This window comes from Cygnus olor, chromosome 21 (assembly GCF_009769625.2).
Source record: "Cygnus olor isolate bCygOlo1 chromosome 21, bCygOlo1.pri.v2, whole genome shotgun sequence".
Taxonomy (NCBI): Eukaryota; Metazoa; Chordata; class Aves; order Anseriformes; family Anatidae; genus Cygnus; species Cygnus olor.
The window spans coordinates 8,840,118-8,856,036 of NC_049189.1; the positions used below are offsets into that span (position 1 = coordinate 8,840,118).

At 55.1% G+C, this 15,919-nt stretch overlaps 1 long non-coding RNA gene across 1 annotated transcript; it reads left to right on the forward strand.

Annotated features, from left to right (window-relative positions):
• The first annotated feature begins 318 nt into the window (after positions 1-318).
• LOC121058417 lies at positions 319-14,791 on the forward strand. Its single transcript, XR_005814197.1, has 3 exons — positions 319-1,141; positions 1,176-11,341; positions 11,971-14,791. It is a non-coding gene; the product is annotated as an uncharacterized LOC121058417 (long non-coding RNA).
• Positions 14,792-15,919: the final 1,128 nt, after the last annotated feature.

Here is a 15,919-nt window from a genome sequence, read left to right on the forward strand (position 1 = left end):
ACTCCAAAGAGCTTTATTAAAGGTAACTTGTATTTTAAGAAGCTGACTTCTGGGTACTGTAATCCAAAAGCTCAGCGTAAAACATGAGCGTTTCACTTCTTAGCAATTAGTGCTGCTGTTCAGCTTTGCAGTTTAGTTTTTTAGTCGCTGTCTTCTGTGGGGAGACTTGGCTGCAGCTCTCTGGCTCGCAGCTGAAGGTACTGCTCTGTGCATGATGCTCGCTGACAGCCCAGCACTGGTGGCTGCTCCTTGTGCTTACAGCAGGCTCGGGTGGGCTCCTACAGCGCAGGATTGGATGGGCTCCTGCATCCTCCAGTTGCTAAACCGAATTAATGTCTAAAGTCGGCAGCCAGGCTAGTGGCCAAAGGATTGCCTGCATGAAATCAGGCAGGAAATTCCTAAAGGCTTCTCCTTGCATTTCAGAGGGACTTTGGCTTTCAAGTAGCAGGTTTACCCTGCCAAGCTTTTTCGGTCGTGGATACATCCTTCAACAATACATCCTTCAGCAGAAGGATGCCTATAGCTGATCTTCCTGCATGTATTTTCTGGCAGTGACCTGTGCCAGTCCTTTCCTCCAGGTCAGTTTGGCTAACCAAACAGGCCGTGCTTGTCGTTTGGGTGCCACGTGGCTAAACTTGTCTCTGGAGGCAATCCTTAAGGCACTGGATGATGGGAAGAACCTCTCCAGAGAGCGCTGCTGCTTCCTTCCTTTCAGTGTTGCATTAGCTTTGTGGAGGCTATAGCTTATGTTAGTATATAGCTGTCGCAGTCCAGAGAGAGGACAAGGTGCTAGAATTGGCTGAACAAGCTCAAACAGTTTAGCTTGGGGGCTCTTTCACACCACGTCCTTTCTGCTCAGCTCAGCGGTGAGGTCCCTCCCAAGCCGGGGCTGGGAGGTGTGCTCTGTGTTGCTGGGTTTGGTAAAAGTGGTGGTGGTGGAGAAACCTCTCTTATCCCCTTTTGGGTTTGCTGTTTTTGGCTAGCAGATTTGAAAGCAAAGGTCTTAAATGCAGCGGGGAAGACTTGGGCGCTTCCATTGATACTGGTGTGGCAAGCTAGTACGTGGCCTGAGCTGCAATTGCCTCGTGTTACTGCTTTTGTAGTAGAGTACTTGCCTATCCCAAGATGCACCCACAGCCCCGTGCTGTCAGCTTTCTTGCCTGGGAAGACTCGAGGTGCTGTCAGCTTTCTTGCCTGGGAAGACTCGAGGTACCTGCAGTAGCTAACTACTAGTGCAAGTAGTACGTGGTCTGAGCTGGCTTTTGAACCAAGCGCTCCCTGTGTTAGCAGTGGCTATTGTAAAGGGCCAAAAGTCTGATGGGAAGGCATCTGAGAATCGTATTAAAACTTCTCAAAGGGCTGAAGGCTGCATGGGAACCCCAGAGCAGGTTCTTGTTTTAATGGCTCAGTTCTAGTGGCTGGGATGCCCCGCGCTCTCCTCCTGAGACCTGTTGGTCAGCCATGTAGCTGTTCTGCTAAGCAGCCGCTTCTTCCTGCACAAAAATACAGGTTAGTGAGTTCTGTTTTTTCAGTTAGGCTCTCATGTGAATCCTTTGATTCCTAATGTTAAATCAGTTTGCTGAAAAGCAGGTTGTGAACGGAGCTCTTGTTTCTGTTGGTTGCTTCGAGCAAGTGGCTTTGTATCCTGAGCAGCTGCTTGGTGTCTCTGGAGCAGTGACTGTCCCTGCCTCAGCTGCCTGCCCACACAGTCCTTTACATGAGCTCTGTTTGGCTGTACCAAGAGACGATTACATTCACTAATTGCACGGAAAAACACCTTGCAGGATACTTTTCCTGCTGAACTAGTGTACTCTACTGCTTATTTTTGTGGTCAGGCTGGTGCCAAAACCACTGCAAGGAAGGAGGTAAGAGGAGAGCCGGAGTGGAGGCGTAGGGAGGAGGTGGGAGCGAACACACAGTCTGACCAGTTCGGCTGTATCATGTAAACGTGTGTGCCGTGGTGACAAATGGCGTGAATCAGTTTGTTTTCCCACTGTGCCGTTGTCAGAGTTGAAATATGGAAGTTGAAGACTATCAACTAATAGGCAAGTACTTGGTATAAGTCCTGCCTTTCTTTTAAGGGACGTGCTTGCATCAGAAATCCAAAACAAGAGGTTGGAATCCAGGGGTGATGACAGGGAGATGATTTTGGCACACCCTTGTGCTCTGTCCCTTCCTTGCTGATTCAGTTAATGTGTGGAAATTCCCTACCATGTATAAGCTTATTTACCTAACCCTGCTGTTTCTGTAGCTCTTGGTGCAGGCATTGCCTCTGGCTGCTATAACTCAAACCGATGCTAAGATCGTGTCACACTGATGGCTGTTTCTTCTCCTGCCAGCATCCCCGTGATGTGCCATCAGGAACGTTACGGAACCATCAGGAACGTTATGGAAGTGAGGAGCCTTCGCTCTGTCCCTTGCCCGTTTCCCTGTGGGTCCACGGGAAGCGGTGCACGCTGTGGAAGCAGTGGTGCTGCTCAGTAGGGCAGGGAGAGGCTTGATGTGAAGCTGTTCATAGGACAGCACAGGAGGGGACACTTCCCACACTTCCCTCCTGTCCTTCTGGCTCAGGGGCTACTATGTTTGCTCTGTCAAGTCCAGCAGTTTTAGGAAGCTGTTTCACAGTTAAGGGCACATTTGCTGTGGGGTTTGCTGCTCTATTTGCAGCTGGGGTCCTGTTTTCTTAAGCCTCTGGGAGTTGGATAGGGAGACAGAGTTCTGCAGCTTTCCGAGGAAGGTGTTAATCTGTTCAGTCACTCTTTAATCCTGTCCTCCCTTTCCTTCCTAGTAATGTGCTCATTCTTGCTGTCAGTGCTTACACTTAAGCACATTGTGCAAGGAAAGATGAGCACGCTTGATAAGACCCCTGAGGTGCAACTGCATCTTTACCAGCCCCTTTGGAGCATGTTTTATGGCATGGGTCAAATGGCAGTGCACCGCTTAGCAAATGCTACCTGTCGTCTGAAATGCTTTCCGAGCAGTGTGCCGCCTCATCTGACCCAGGATGGCTGTCTCTGTTGTTTGCACTCCGCTTGAATTGTGTCTGTCTGCTCTTCCTTCCTTAGCAGGCTCCTGGGGGGAGATGTGATGAGGTGCAGCCACCTCCATCAGTTGAGTCGGATCAGTGTGCTTTCGAAGCCAGTCTCCAAGCTGTCCGTAAGCCGTGCATTCTAGTTCCCATCCCAGAGCGCGCTAGCTGGAGTTGTATTAGGGTCACATTGCAAACATGGCAGCCCCTGGGCTGGGAGGACGGGAGGGAGGTGTCCCCTCCTGTGCTGTCCTGCGAGCAGCCTCGCATCGAGCCTCTCCCTGCCCTCGTGCAGCTGCTCACCAGCACCACTGCTTCCTCGGTGTGCACAGCTTCCTGGGGCCCCACGGGGAAATGGGCAAGAGCAAGCGAGCCTGTATCTCTAGCGTGTTTGAACTGGATATTGTGCTCCAGCAGCTAACTGGGTTTGTGTCTGTGGGACCTGGCTAGAGCGAGTTTGAAGGCGACCCGAAAAACGCGGGGTTACTGCTGGGTATGGTTTCACTTGGCGAACGCGTTCCTGTTGTCTCTGCCATTTGTTGCTGTAGACGCAGCTAAAAACAGACTGATGGTTTTGGCATGTTCCCAAGAGACGGCAATGTCCTCTGCTACTTGGCCACCACCTAGGCCTCGCTTTGCAGCTGGTAGCAGCTGCCTCCTTTTCAAAACAGACAGTGGGACTGAGAGCGCTGTTGTCAGCACTGCCCTGACCCAGCCTTCCTGTCGCCTTACCTCATGCTCACTGGCTTCTCTTCCTGCGTGGCTATTTTACCTGGGGTCCTTCTGAGGTCCCGTGCTGGGGAGGCGCACTGCTTTGCTTCCCCGTGCCACCTACATTTGTCTTCCTCCAAGAAACGTTCCTCCCTGTTGCTCCTCTTCCTCCCCTGGTCCATCTGAAGCCTGCAAGTCACTGCTTGAGTGCCTGGGCACCTTCTGGTTAGGGACTTAACGTTTCATGGAGAGGATCAAGCACGTAAGAGGAAAGTGCTGCTTCCGAAACTGTAAAAACGAATCATAAAGTGGTTAAACTAAGAATAAATCTTTTGGCTGGCAAAAGGAGCAGGGCTCTTTTCCTGGTGGTGTATTTCTGCTGGCTTTGTTCCCTTAGTTCCCGTTGTGAGCTGTCCTTTTCGTGAGCTGAATCAGTTCCTGAAACCCCGCCTGGGGAGAAGCCTGATCACAGGAGCTCCAACCAACCAACAACTCTGTGAACTCCTGCCCTAAATGACTTGTCCAGGGTTGTGCAAGAAACTGGTAACAGGGCACAGGCTCAAGCTCAACAGCCAGGTTATCTTAGTGAGAGATCCTGCTGCCCTGCCATAAGCACACCAGCGAGCCCAGGACCTCCTCCCTTTTCTTCCTTGGCAAGCTGATGCTAACAGGCCAGCTCCTGCTCGTTGTAGTGAGGTGAAATCAAGAAGAACATTTGGCATCTGCCTGGACCTGGATAAATAGCCTGGTGTGGGGGGAAGCCCTTAGCCCAGACAGAGGACATCTGGATGGTGGCAGGGGAATGAAACTCCCCATGCTGCAGCAGGACTCCTGTCTGATTTTGGTAACTCTTGGGTATAGATTTATGTGTTTTTAGGTTCGGCCTGATGCGGGTGCCCTCTGCCTGCTTCTCAGCTTTGTTGGAAGTTGCCAGTAACAAAGGCAGCGTGTTTGTCGGATCGCCCCTTATCTAGGGATCGCCCCTTATCTAGTGGTCCCTGGAAGCTAGTGAAGTATTTTCCTTTCCCCAAGGTTTTCTTTGGCCTGAATTGTCAAGGTAAGCTTTGATAGGGAGCATCACTGCTAAGGACCAAAAAGGCCTAGAGGTCCCTAGAACTGCTTTGCAGCCAGGTAGGGGCCTTCCCTGAGCCATTAACGCTCAGCTTGCTGCACCTGAAGGCAGGCAGTGTGTGGTGGGCTGCGTTTAACCTAATGTGCTGTACCTAGGCAAGCAGCTTTGGGTGCTCGGAAACGAATTATTTCTTGTGGGCAGCCCTTAAACGGTTCTGTTTCAAGCTGCCCTCTGGTGGTTTCAGACTGGATGGCTGAAATGAAAAAATCAGCCCGTTTTACTGATGTCAGCCTCCTGCGAGGGCTGCTGCAGGACGTGGGACCAGCGCTCCCCGCACCCGGTGGGCTTCTGAAGGTGAGCAGTGCTCGCAGCGGCGTGGGACACTGGGGGCTTGACTCCAGCAGCCCTCGGGGCCTTCGGGACAGCCGGCAGGGCTGCCTGGGTCGTGTTGGCAGCTCGCAAAGCTGGATGAGAGCTGAATGAATCAGCTGGAAGAGCCCCAGAGCTCGGTGCCCTGCGTTGGGGATGACTGGCTGGGTGTTTCAGGGCGAGGTGTAGGGATACAGAAATGGGCAGGTGCAGGTCGGAGGCCTTAAAACACTTCCTCCTGGGCTCTGATAAGAGATGGGCTTGAGCTGTGTAGTGCAGATTTACTGTCATCTTTAATAACGCCCTTGCCACCAGTATTTGTGCTGGGATAGGCTATATAAGCAGTGTAAATACCTGCTTCAATTTTACATCTCAAGTTCCCGACTTCAGGATTTATGCTTCTGTGAAAATACTTCTTGTTACTTCTGCGTTTCTAGCTTTTCCTTGGTTTTGAGAAAATCAAGATACTGCTACGGGTTGTGTTAGCACAGCGTGGGGTTACCACCTGCACGTGTGAGGTGTGCGTTCATCTGCTTGATCCTTCTGTGCATCCACGTGCGGCATTTCTCAGGCTAGAGAAGCAGTTTTGTAAAAGAGCTGTAGCTGTAAACATGCAAGCAGAAAGCCTGTAAGCCCCTAAGTGTACAGTGAGTGTACTGTCCCCATCTATACTTCTGCTGGTGGCTGGTCAGAGTTGCACTAACATTGTGCAGGTTTGTTCAGCGTACTCCTGCCGGGCTGACCCCGGATATTCCCACCCATTGCCTGGCGGGGTGGTATTTCCCCAGCAGTAGTTAGAGGGGATGAGCTGTATAAAAACGTGGGACATCCGGAGGTGCCCTGCTGATGTCCCAGCAGTGAAGGAATCCCAAATGTTGCTGCTGAAATAACCGTTGAGACTGGTTCATCAAAACTGGCTCCTCTTTCCTGGGTAAGTGTTTCTGTACAGGTCCAGGACACTGAGATGCCAATGTTCAACCTGTTGGAGGATATCAGCAACTCTTACTTTGGGGGTGATGATGCTCACCAAAGCACGCATGGGGAAAGGGGAGAATTTCTATTCTCCCCTTTGCAGTCCTGTGCTGGCTGTGCCTGAGCAGTGTGGCTGCGGAGGAAGAGCCAGGGGGCTTCCCAAAACACAGGTGCAGGAAGAGGCAGAAGGGCTGGTGGGCAGGTACAGCTGTGTGGTCACTGCCCTTGTCCCACGTCCTTGGGGGGGGGTGCAGCTCTGGAAACCTCCATCCTGCATGGTGGCAGTGTCTCGCACCGGATGGCAGGGTGCAGGCAGATCATCTGCTTTGTCCTCTGGAGCCTCTGTTCCCTCCATTCGGTGTAACTCAGAGTAACTGCAGCTTCCTAGCAGCTGAAGATCTGGCTCTGAAGCAGAAGAAGAAAGCCTTTTCTGTAACACTGCCTTTCTCTGCATCAGGAGCAGGGCTCTGGGGTTAAGCCAGGCAGGGGTCGCTTGCCGTAGGCATGGTTTTTACAGGGCTGGGGAGCACTGGAAGTGTATTTGAGGGCAAAAAACATCTTCTGAGGATGGTAAAGCTAAACCGCCTCTGCTGTGATAGGCATTAGCAGGATTTTTGCAGGAACGCGGTCGCTGGAGGAGCTGGGACTGGTGGCAAAGCACGATTCATCTCCAGATTCATCTCCAGAGCCAAAGGTGACCTGAAGCGAGAGGTGCGTGCTGCGATGCCTCGGCACCTCTGCAGGGACTCGTTCAGGATGTGGCCCTTCAGGTGGTGTTCCTGTAAGAGAAACAGCCTCATCTTGTGGTGGCATGCAGATGTCCTGCCTGTTATTCAGGCTTACTGCAGCGTTTCCCTTCAATCACTGGAATTGTGGAGGCTTCCTCACAAGAGGGAGAGCTGGTTCGTGCCACTGTCCAAGGTGATCCCCCCGAATTTAGCTGAGGTAGCTCAGCGTGCTGTAGGGACTTGTCTCTTCCTAAGGCTGGGGTAAAGCTGGCACTGCTTAGCACAGCACTTGTCCTCCCATGGGGCTGGCATCGTTGCTGATGCACTGGAGGCAGCAGGCTTTTTTGTTTGAGTTAAAGAAAAAAGAGGGGAGAAGATTAAAAAAAAAAAAAAAAAAGAACGAAAAAGAAAAATAAGTCTCTTACAGCAAACCAGGGCCAACTGTCCCAAGAGGTGCTTATGAACCTGGCACTGACTGATTTTTAAAGCTCTGTGAAAATAAACCTTGTAATGTTTTGCACAATATATTTTTCTTCCCTCATCTGACAAATGCCGATCCCCCTGATTTGGTATGCGCTCAAATAACAAAGACGGTAATTTGTCACCTCCTTTGCAGCGGGGGGACGCGTGGGGACAGTCGGCTGCAAGACGCAATCTGGAGTTTGTCACTGCTGCTCGGCCCAGGGGTCATCGGGGCCCCTGCCACCAACCTCACCGCAGCATCAGCCACAATGCTGTCCCTGCCTCTGTGCTCATGGCAGCTTTTCCTGGGACCCGATCCAGCGCCTGGACAGAGGCTCTCTGTTCTCCTCGTGTTTGTTGGACGCAGGGTGGCTGCGGCGCTGTCCCTGGAGCTGTGGGTGAGGCTGGAAGGGACCAGAGGCAGCGAGGTCTGAGGGAGGCGGTGCGAGCCTGGCCTCCGGGGTGAGCAGGGCCTGCCGGGGCTGGCGAGCGAGCGGAAGGGAGCAGGTCGGGACCAGCCCGGTGTTCCCGAAGAGGCTGCCGCTGCTCCGGTAAATCCCAGGCAATCCCCGCGCTGTCACAAATCGCCCCTGGGAGGCTGGAGGAGGCATTTGGAGGTTCCTGCTACTTCCCCCCTGCCTTTCCTTCCCATGTCTTTCCTTCCCCATGTCTTAGTTCCCTCTTTGCCTTCCCCATATCCTCTGACCCTGTTCCTCTTCTCTTTACCTAATGGTTCCCCTTCCTTCCACCTGTCTTGTGTCCTCTGTAATTGCTGTCTGCCCCCACTCACCAGCTTTCTTCTGTCCTTCCCCATGCCCTGGTTTTGCCCACAGTCCTTCTGAGCTGCCTCTTAGGTCCTTGTTCCCTGGAGCGGGACCTGCAGGCGCCCTCCGTAGGGAGCGGTGCGGAGCGAGGGATGCCAGCAGTGATGCGGGCAGTGGGACGCAGCTTGGCAGCAGATCCCCTGTGCTCAAGGTGCCCTGCAGATGCCTGGGGTGCCATGGGGTCTGCCAGCGGTTGTGCCTTACCAAGGCACCTGCCATGGTCACGAAGCTTTTGCTGCCCTGCCCTTCCCATTGGGTGGTGCACGGACGGGTTGAAGCCTTTTGGAGGCTGCAGATGTGCTGGTGAGGCTGGGCAGACCTCGCTGCAACCTCCCGAGCAGGTGTGGGAGAGCTGGGCTGGCTGCCTGCTCCAGGACACAGGCTTTTAAAGCACCCTCTGGGGGGGGGGTGTGAAACAGCACCAGCTCCTCAGAGCTTTCTGAATGGCTCAGAGTTGGTACTGGTTTTTTTTAAGGCTCCAACACTCTTCTAGAGCCTTTTCCAAGAGGTGAAGCAAAAGTGATTAGTGTTGTGTTTGCTCAACCTTAACTACAGCTGAACAAACTTTGTTTTTCTTCCTTCGGAATTATTACTTGGGTGAAAATTAGAAAAGTTTACTTGCTAGTGCCATTACATAGTAGAGTGTGTTTTTTTCTTCCCTTTTTAAGTCCCCTTTTCTTTACGATCCTAAAGACCCTTGAGTGGGCTCTGGGACTGCAGCCTTCGTAGGCACACACGGCCCAAATGATCTTTAATTGAGCCAGCAGCCAAGCTGGCTGGGAACGTCCTGGAAATGTGAAGCTCCTTTCCCTTGAAATGGCTGATTTAAAAAAAATAAATTGAAAATATTCCAAAAAATTGTATGCGGTCCCTTCTGCAAACTGACAAAGCAGATGCCATGCAGTTGGCACCCTTGCTTTCCTGAGGTGTGTCCACCTCAACTGTCCTGCGCTGGATTTGCAGGCTCCCAGCACGTAGGTACAGCCCCTGTCCTGATGGAGGTTGCCTTGCCCCACGATGTGATCTCAGGAGCTGGAATTGCAGCAGCTGGATGCTCTGCAGGGTCTGGGTCCGACCCCCTTGCCTCGCTTCATTGCAGAGCATCAGTGGGATGAGCGGTGACCGAATCGGCCTGCCTTTGCTAAATCACAGAGAGTTGGTGCCGGTCCTGTGCCCGCTGAGGCTTCGTACCCCAGGGCAGCGCCTCTGTGCAGGCTTTCCCAAGCCCGCTAGATGGCAAACACGTAAAAGGTTTGCTCCCTGCTCCTGGCCGCAGTCAGGCCTGCTTCACAGTGCCAAGAAGCGGGCTGGAGCGTGTTTTTTTTTTTTTTTTTTTTTGCCGGGGGCTGTCTGTGCACCAGCAGCCACCGGCTGTAGGTCTAGCGCAATCATTTACATTTCCAGCTCCTTTGTATAACATCGATACTGGGGAGTGTACAAACTGCTGAGCTGTTTACAACTGCGCCGGGGCTCTGCCATCAACAGCGAGCGCCTGAATTAGCAGCGTCCAGCTGGGCGCCCGCTGCCGCCGGGCTCAGGGGGCAGCCTTGGCTCTGTTGCTTTTGGCTTCCTCCTGTTGAACCCGGCCCTGGTTTAGAGGGGATCAGGAGGAAGAGGAGAGAAGTGAGGGGGGTTCAGCAGGAGTTTGCTTGCCCTGATGTGCTGTGCTGAGCCACCTGGGCCTCCCTGCATCTCCCCAGCTGCTGGAAGGGCTCATCTGCCTGCTTCCCTAGTGCCTGCTTGCCCTGGGGCTGGGTCCCCGTGGGGTAGTTTCTGCACTGGGGACAGGAGGGCAGGCAGAAGGTGCTGAGTCCCTCTCAGGTGCCCCTTATTCCTGCTGTGATGCTGCCCACGCACCTCCTCACCTCCTTCCTTGCAGCAAGCCTCCGACATGTTCAGTGCTGCTCTGCCCGTCTCTGCTTTGCTGCTTCCCCTGGTGAGCCTGCAGTGGTTCAGCCTCTTCGGTAAATGAAATTGTGGAGGTAGATGGGACAGACTTGTCCCAGCAAGGGCACTGCCACCAGACTGATCCCTCTTCCAGCTTTGGCTCCTGGACGTTTTCATGATCCTGCGCAGAGAAGATGCTGCTCAGGCCTGCGAGCTGGGACTTCTGAGGGCTCAGCAAAACAGCGGGAGCATCTTCCCTCTCCTGAGAGTGAGGAAGCTTGAATGTGCCAGGCTGGTGTGTCCTGTGTGATGTGGAAGAGCCGCTGCCAGCTCCAAACGACTGTTCCTGGGCAGCACTTGTCCAGGGAACCTGGGAATGTCGCTGCTTCTGCAGCAGAGCACGAGGCTTCTGCAAAATGCCAAAGTAATTTAAGATCTTGGTGGATGCAGATGCTTAGGTGCCCAAAGAGCTGCCTCTGAAAATCCCTCCGGACTTGAATCTGTCTTGAAGAACTGCAGTATCGTTGAAAATGTGGCTGTAGTGTCTGGCTAGAGCTCAGCTGCTGTGCCTATAAAGCAGTATTGCTTTTAAAAACGGGACTGCGTTGCTCATGGGGGCTCGTGGACTTGTGAGCTTTGATCCTGTGCCCTGATCAAGCCCATCCTGCTCCCAACCCCTGTCTGGAGGATGGTTTGCCCTGGGGCTGCCTGTCTGGTGCTGGCTGTGGTGCTGCAGAGAGTCCCAGCTCTGGCTGAGGCTAATGCTTGCCTTACCCTGCTGGGGGCAGTGGGGAAGGATCTGGACCACTGGATGTGTCCACAGCGCAGGGCAACAAATCCAGTGCTTGTGTGCCAACACTGATGTGCTTGCTTTGATGATAAGCCTGGCTGTGAATGCTGGAAAGCCTTGGAGTGGTGCTGTGGGGATCCGCTTTCTGCCTGGGTCCTTCCTCAGACCTCTGCAGCAGGGTACCTGCCCTGCTGCCTGAAGCAGGCTTGGGGTCTGCAGAAGGGCCCCTGGGCTTTGATTCTTGCTTTAATCTCACTTGTCTCAAGTGTCTCTTGGTGCATAGTCTGCTCCCTTCTGATTTCATTCTGCTGTGGTTCTGGCATGGGTTAATGTGTCATGCTGTTGTTAACCAGCCCACCCAGACAATGAACCATTGCAGATCTCTGGCCCCTCTCCTGTCTTGTGACCAGCAGCGATTTGGGTCTGAGAACAACAGTTCTTGTCTAACAGACCTGGTGTCATGGAGTGCTGTCCATCTCTGTCCTGCGGAGAGTTAAGGTAAGGGCAGCCTTGAAATTGCTTTGAATGACCTCTTGCTGTGGCTGGAGGTGACAGTCACCACCTGTCCCAGCTCTCTGCAGAAGGAGGCATGTGTGGAGGTGCATTGCAGATGTGGCAGTGCTCAGGGGTGGCCAGAGTCCTGCAGCACCCAGGCTTGTCGGAGGCTCAGGTAAGCCTGGCAGGGGTCAGAGCGCTACCCGAGAGCTGGGGACTTACCCCAGCCTTGCTCAGTGCAGGCATCTGAGTGAAGCCACGTTTCTGGCTCCTTCCTTGCCTGTCCCATGCCTTTAGGGAGGAGAACGAATTGGTGGAAGTCTGTATCACGTGTGGTGATGCACACCGGGTCAGACCCAGCCAGCCTGGAGCTTGTGGGGCCAGCTCTGCTTGTGGCTTTCGGAGGTTTGTTCCTCCATAAGGAGCCCTGTCTTTTCCCTTTTCCATGAAAGCTTTGTGTGAGGCTTGGAAGGTAGGGTGCAGATCAGGTGGGCAGATGTCCTAGGAGTTCTCCTGCCTCCATGACACTTCCGAAATGAGCCAGCGCTGGTGTGGTGTCTGTACAGCCAGTCTCAGAGCAAGTTTCATATTTTATGGCTTCCTATTTCCTCCTCTTGCCCATTCTGCTGAAGATGAGACCCTGGGGATGTAGCAACAGCTGAACCCCAGCCACTGGATGCGCTGGAGAAGTGGAAAACACGTGGCTCCCCTTCCTGAGGAGACACGAAGCACTGGGTCCAGCCCTGTTCCCTGGGGTAAGTACTCAAGTACAGCCTGGTCCTGCCAGATGTGGCCCATTGAGGCCAAAATGTGTGTCCATCCACCTCATCTGCAAGCCTCTGCCCTTGCTTCCTCATGTCCTCTGGCTTTGCAAATGCTTTCAGAGAAGAAGTAGGGCCTGAAAGCTGCAGGCATGGTGGCAAGTAGCCAAGGGCTGGGCACAGACAGAAGAGGGGCTGCTTTGTGCCCCAGGCCTTCCCAGCCCAGTGGCAGCCCCCCAGGCTCTCCATCTTCTGCAGCTTCACCAGCCCTTGGCTCCTTGGCATCATTTGGCAGCACTGGAGATCCTCAGTGTGCAGCATCATTCGCTGCAAGTCCCTCTCCCTCCCCACCAGGCTCCCCCGTAGGGATGCCTGCCCAAGATCACAGAACAGCTTAAGGGTTTTATCAGATAGGAGGCTTAATAGCTTGACCCCAGGACCTCTTTATCACCTGCATGGTGCAGCAGCTGGGGGCTTTCGTAGAGACACATGGCTTGGTTTTGCAGCATTTGTGAGAGCGCGTCTGGAACCAGGCATCGCTCTGTCAAGGTCTCTGGCTGTGCGTCCCAACAGGGACCAGGCACAGCTCTGTTTGCAGAGGACTATGCATCCTGAGGCCGAAGGCTCGTCTGTGCCCATGGCACGTGGAGATGCCTGTCCCCTTGTCTGGACAGGCTGCGTGAGCCCAGTTTCTGCAGGGTAGACATGGATCCCCCTCTGCTGTGCCACGGGGCTGTTGGGGAAGTACGGGCAGGATGGGCAAGCAGCCCTCTGCCTGTCTGAGAGCGTTTGAAGGCAGACGTTTGTCCCTGGCCACACGTGTGAGATGGGGATTTGGGCCTACTGCTAGGCTGATGCTTGGTGAAGCAACTCTCATCTCTCTTGTAGTGGGTGCCCCCAGCACAGTCCTGCCTATGTGCTGGCCTGGGTGCTGGGTGGGAGAGCTATGGCCCAAGCTATAGGAGCAGCGAGCAGCTGCTGCACCAGGGTTGCAGCCTTTCTGAGGCCGGGTAGGATGCCCAGCCTACACTGATCCCAAGCGAGACCTGGTGCTCGGCACTGCTGTGACCCTGTGAGGTACTGTCCTGCAGCTGCTCTTGGCTCCTCTCCTTGTGCACTGGCTCAGGTGGGTGCTGGGCTGCTGCCCTCTCACTGCGCAGGGCAGGCGGCCCCGACCTGCTCGGTGCGATGTGACCTGGCAGCGTGCTCCCGGTGTCAGGGGGCTCCAGTCAGAGCTGGCCCCAAGCGGGCTGTGGTGCTAGGGGCAGGATTTGATGCCATCTCCACTCCAATCTTCAGCCATCAGTGAGTTTGTCTTCTCGACTCCCTGGGTCCCTTTATTGTCACAGGACATGTCCTGCGTTCTCTCCTAGGAGCCAGAGTACAGCTTGCCCTGAAGGCAGTCTCCTGCCCTGCCATGGCCCTATATCTTTGGCACATGTGGGCAAGCGTAGTCTGTGAGCGGCCGTGCTGCAGGACGAGAGCCCCCTTTCCCCGGGCCTGCTGTTTGCAGCAGCTGCTGAGGACAGATTTGCCGTGAGGCATCTCAGGAGTGCGTGGCTCTGGGCTGGGTTTAGATGCACCTCCAGGGCTGTCATACCTTGGTGCAGGGGGACACTATAAAACAGGGTCAGGGACGTCTAAACTGCGGTGGTGCCCGCGTGAGTTCCACGGGGCACAGAGGGGGCAGTCTCAACTCTGAACTTTTTGCACTGAAAAATCGCAATGCGCCTCAGAAGGAGCTGGCAGCCCCGCTTGCGCTGCAGCACCGCGAGGTTCAAACGGGAGCAGGAGCTCTTGGGCGAGTCCCAAAACCCTGCTGGGGCCTGTCACCAGACCCAGGAGCGTCCGTGACTCCAGGTAGGATTGAGTGAGCCTCGGTTCACCACGGTGGCTCCCCAGCCCACAACCCAGCAGTGCCTAAGCCTGGCGGCAGGGACCAACGCTGAGGCAGGGGGGCCCGTCAGTGTTCCCCCCTGCTTGTTATTTCAGCTGCTGGAGCCTTGGCTGTGCCTGCGCGGGACGGACAAACACCCTGCAGGTGCTGTTTGCAAGTGCCTTCTCCCCTCCGCACCAGCGGCCCCCAAAGCACTGCTCCGTGGGGGCCACGATGAGGGGACTCCCTTGCTGCTGCCTCCTTCATGCCTGGCTTCGGGGACAGGCCCCGAATACTCGAGCCCTTGTTGCCTGCCTCCGCCGTGACCCGGGCTGCTAACAGAGGCCGTCTTTCTGCTGGCTGTGGAGCCTGCGCGCGGCCTGGCCACCAAACTCCAGGCCTCCAGGGCTGCCTCTTAACCTGGAGAAGCGGCGGGTTATTTGTGTTGCTCTTGGCAGGGGTGCCCTGGCCCTCCAAAACACAGAGGTGAATGTGCGCGGAGGTGTGGGGCGCAGGCCAGCGCGCGCTGTTTGTGTTGGACCCGCCATGCAGGGAATTAGTTCAACTCTGCTGCTAATTGCTCCTGAAGTGCAGGGCTCTGTCGAATGGACGTGAACATGCGACGGGGACAGCAAGCGCAGCCCGGGGTGGGGGGGGTGGCCTTGCCCCATTCTGCTCTGCTGTGAGACCTCGGCGCCTCCTGGCTGTGTCAGCCCCACGTAACCAGCAGGGAGCGGAGGCTTCTCAGCCATGCCCCAGCTGCTCAGAAGCCCTGGGACTGATGTAATTTTCGTGGAGAAGGAGCAACACCCCCCTGCCCCCCTTTCCTGCCCTGTGCCATCTCTTGGGGGCTAGAGAGAGGGGGATTTGGCAGGGGAGAGGCAGGAAAGTAGTAACAGGATGCTAGCACCTGCCCTGCGTCCCCCTCCATGGGCATCTGTCTGTTGGGTCCATTAACCCAGCAGCCCACTGACCCCAGGATTTGCTGCTCCTCCTGCTGCAAGGCTTTCCCCGCTGCCTGCCCCCAGCCCTCATGCTGAGCCCTGTTGGCTCTCCCTGCCCCATCCCAGGTTTGCTCTCACGCTGGCCTGTAAACCCCCAGAGCTCCGACTCGTGGTGCTAGGGGCTGGGAAGGACGAGCGGTGGGAGAGAAGGGTTTTGCCCTGCAGGAGGGTTTCTGCTCACCCATGCTGGACTGCCCTGCCCCTGTGCCTGCCACCTTGTGGCACTCAGTCCTGCAAAGGCTTCGGGCCTGGGGTAGTGGTGTTAAAGGGTCTGATTCCCATCCTCCATGTGAGTCCAGCTGAGCATGGCCAGGAGAGGAAGGGCCTTGAAGGCATTGTCCCCATGCGTTGTACAGAGCATTTCAGAGACCTCCAGCCATGCCAGCACAGGAGCCCTGGGTGCATGTTGTAGGGTGCTGAGTGCTGCCCTTTGGCTGGACAGAGAATTGTTCTGCATCGTGGCCAGTCATGGAAGACAAACACTGCTGCTCCCTGTAGCATCAGCTCTCTGTGCTTGGGATGGAAGGGGGCTGATGGAGACCTGTGCTTTCCCAGAGCAGGATGGGACGTAGGGTGGGAAGAGGAGCTGCCACGTGCTGTCCTGGCCTTTGGAACGTGGTCTGGGAAGGGGCCACCAACCACCCCACCGTCTCTCTTGCAGCCAGGGCCATGCTGTTGACCTACAGCAACCGCCCCTCGGGTGCTGTGCATGGGGAGGTCAAGGACAGAAAGCCCCAGTCAGGCTTAGGTCCCTGCAGGACATTAAATCTTGGTCCTCATCCCACTGGAATTTAGCATTGACTTGCTCTGAGCCTCTCCAGCTCCTGCATCCCTGCTGGGTGCAGAGCATTGCCTGGCTCACTGCTCTGCTGACCTCCGTTCTCTGCTGGCCTGTGGCCTCTCCTGCCCTGCCTCCCCTCCCTCCCCCTTCTTTTGGTTA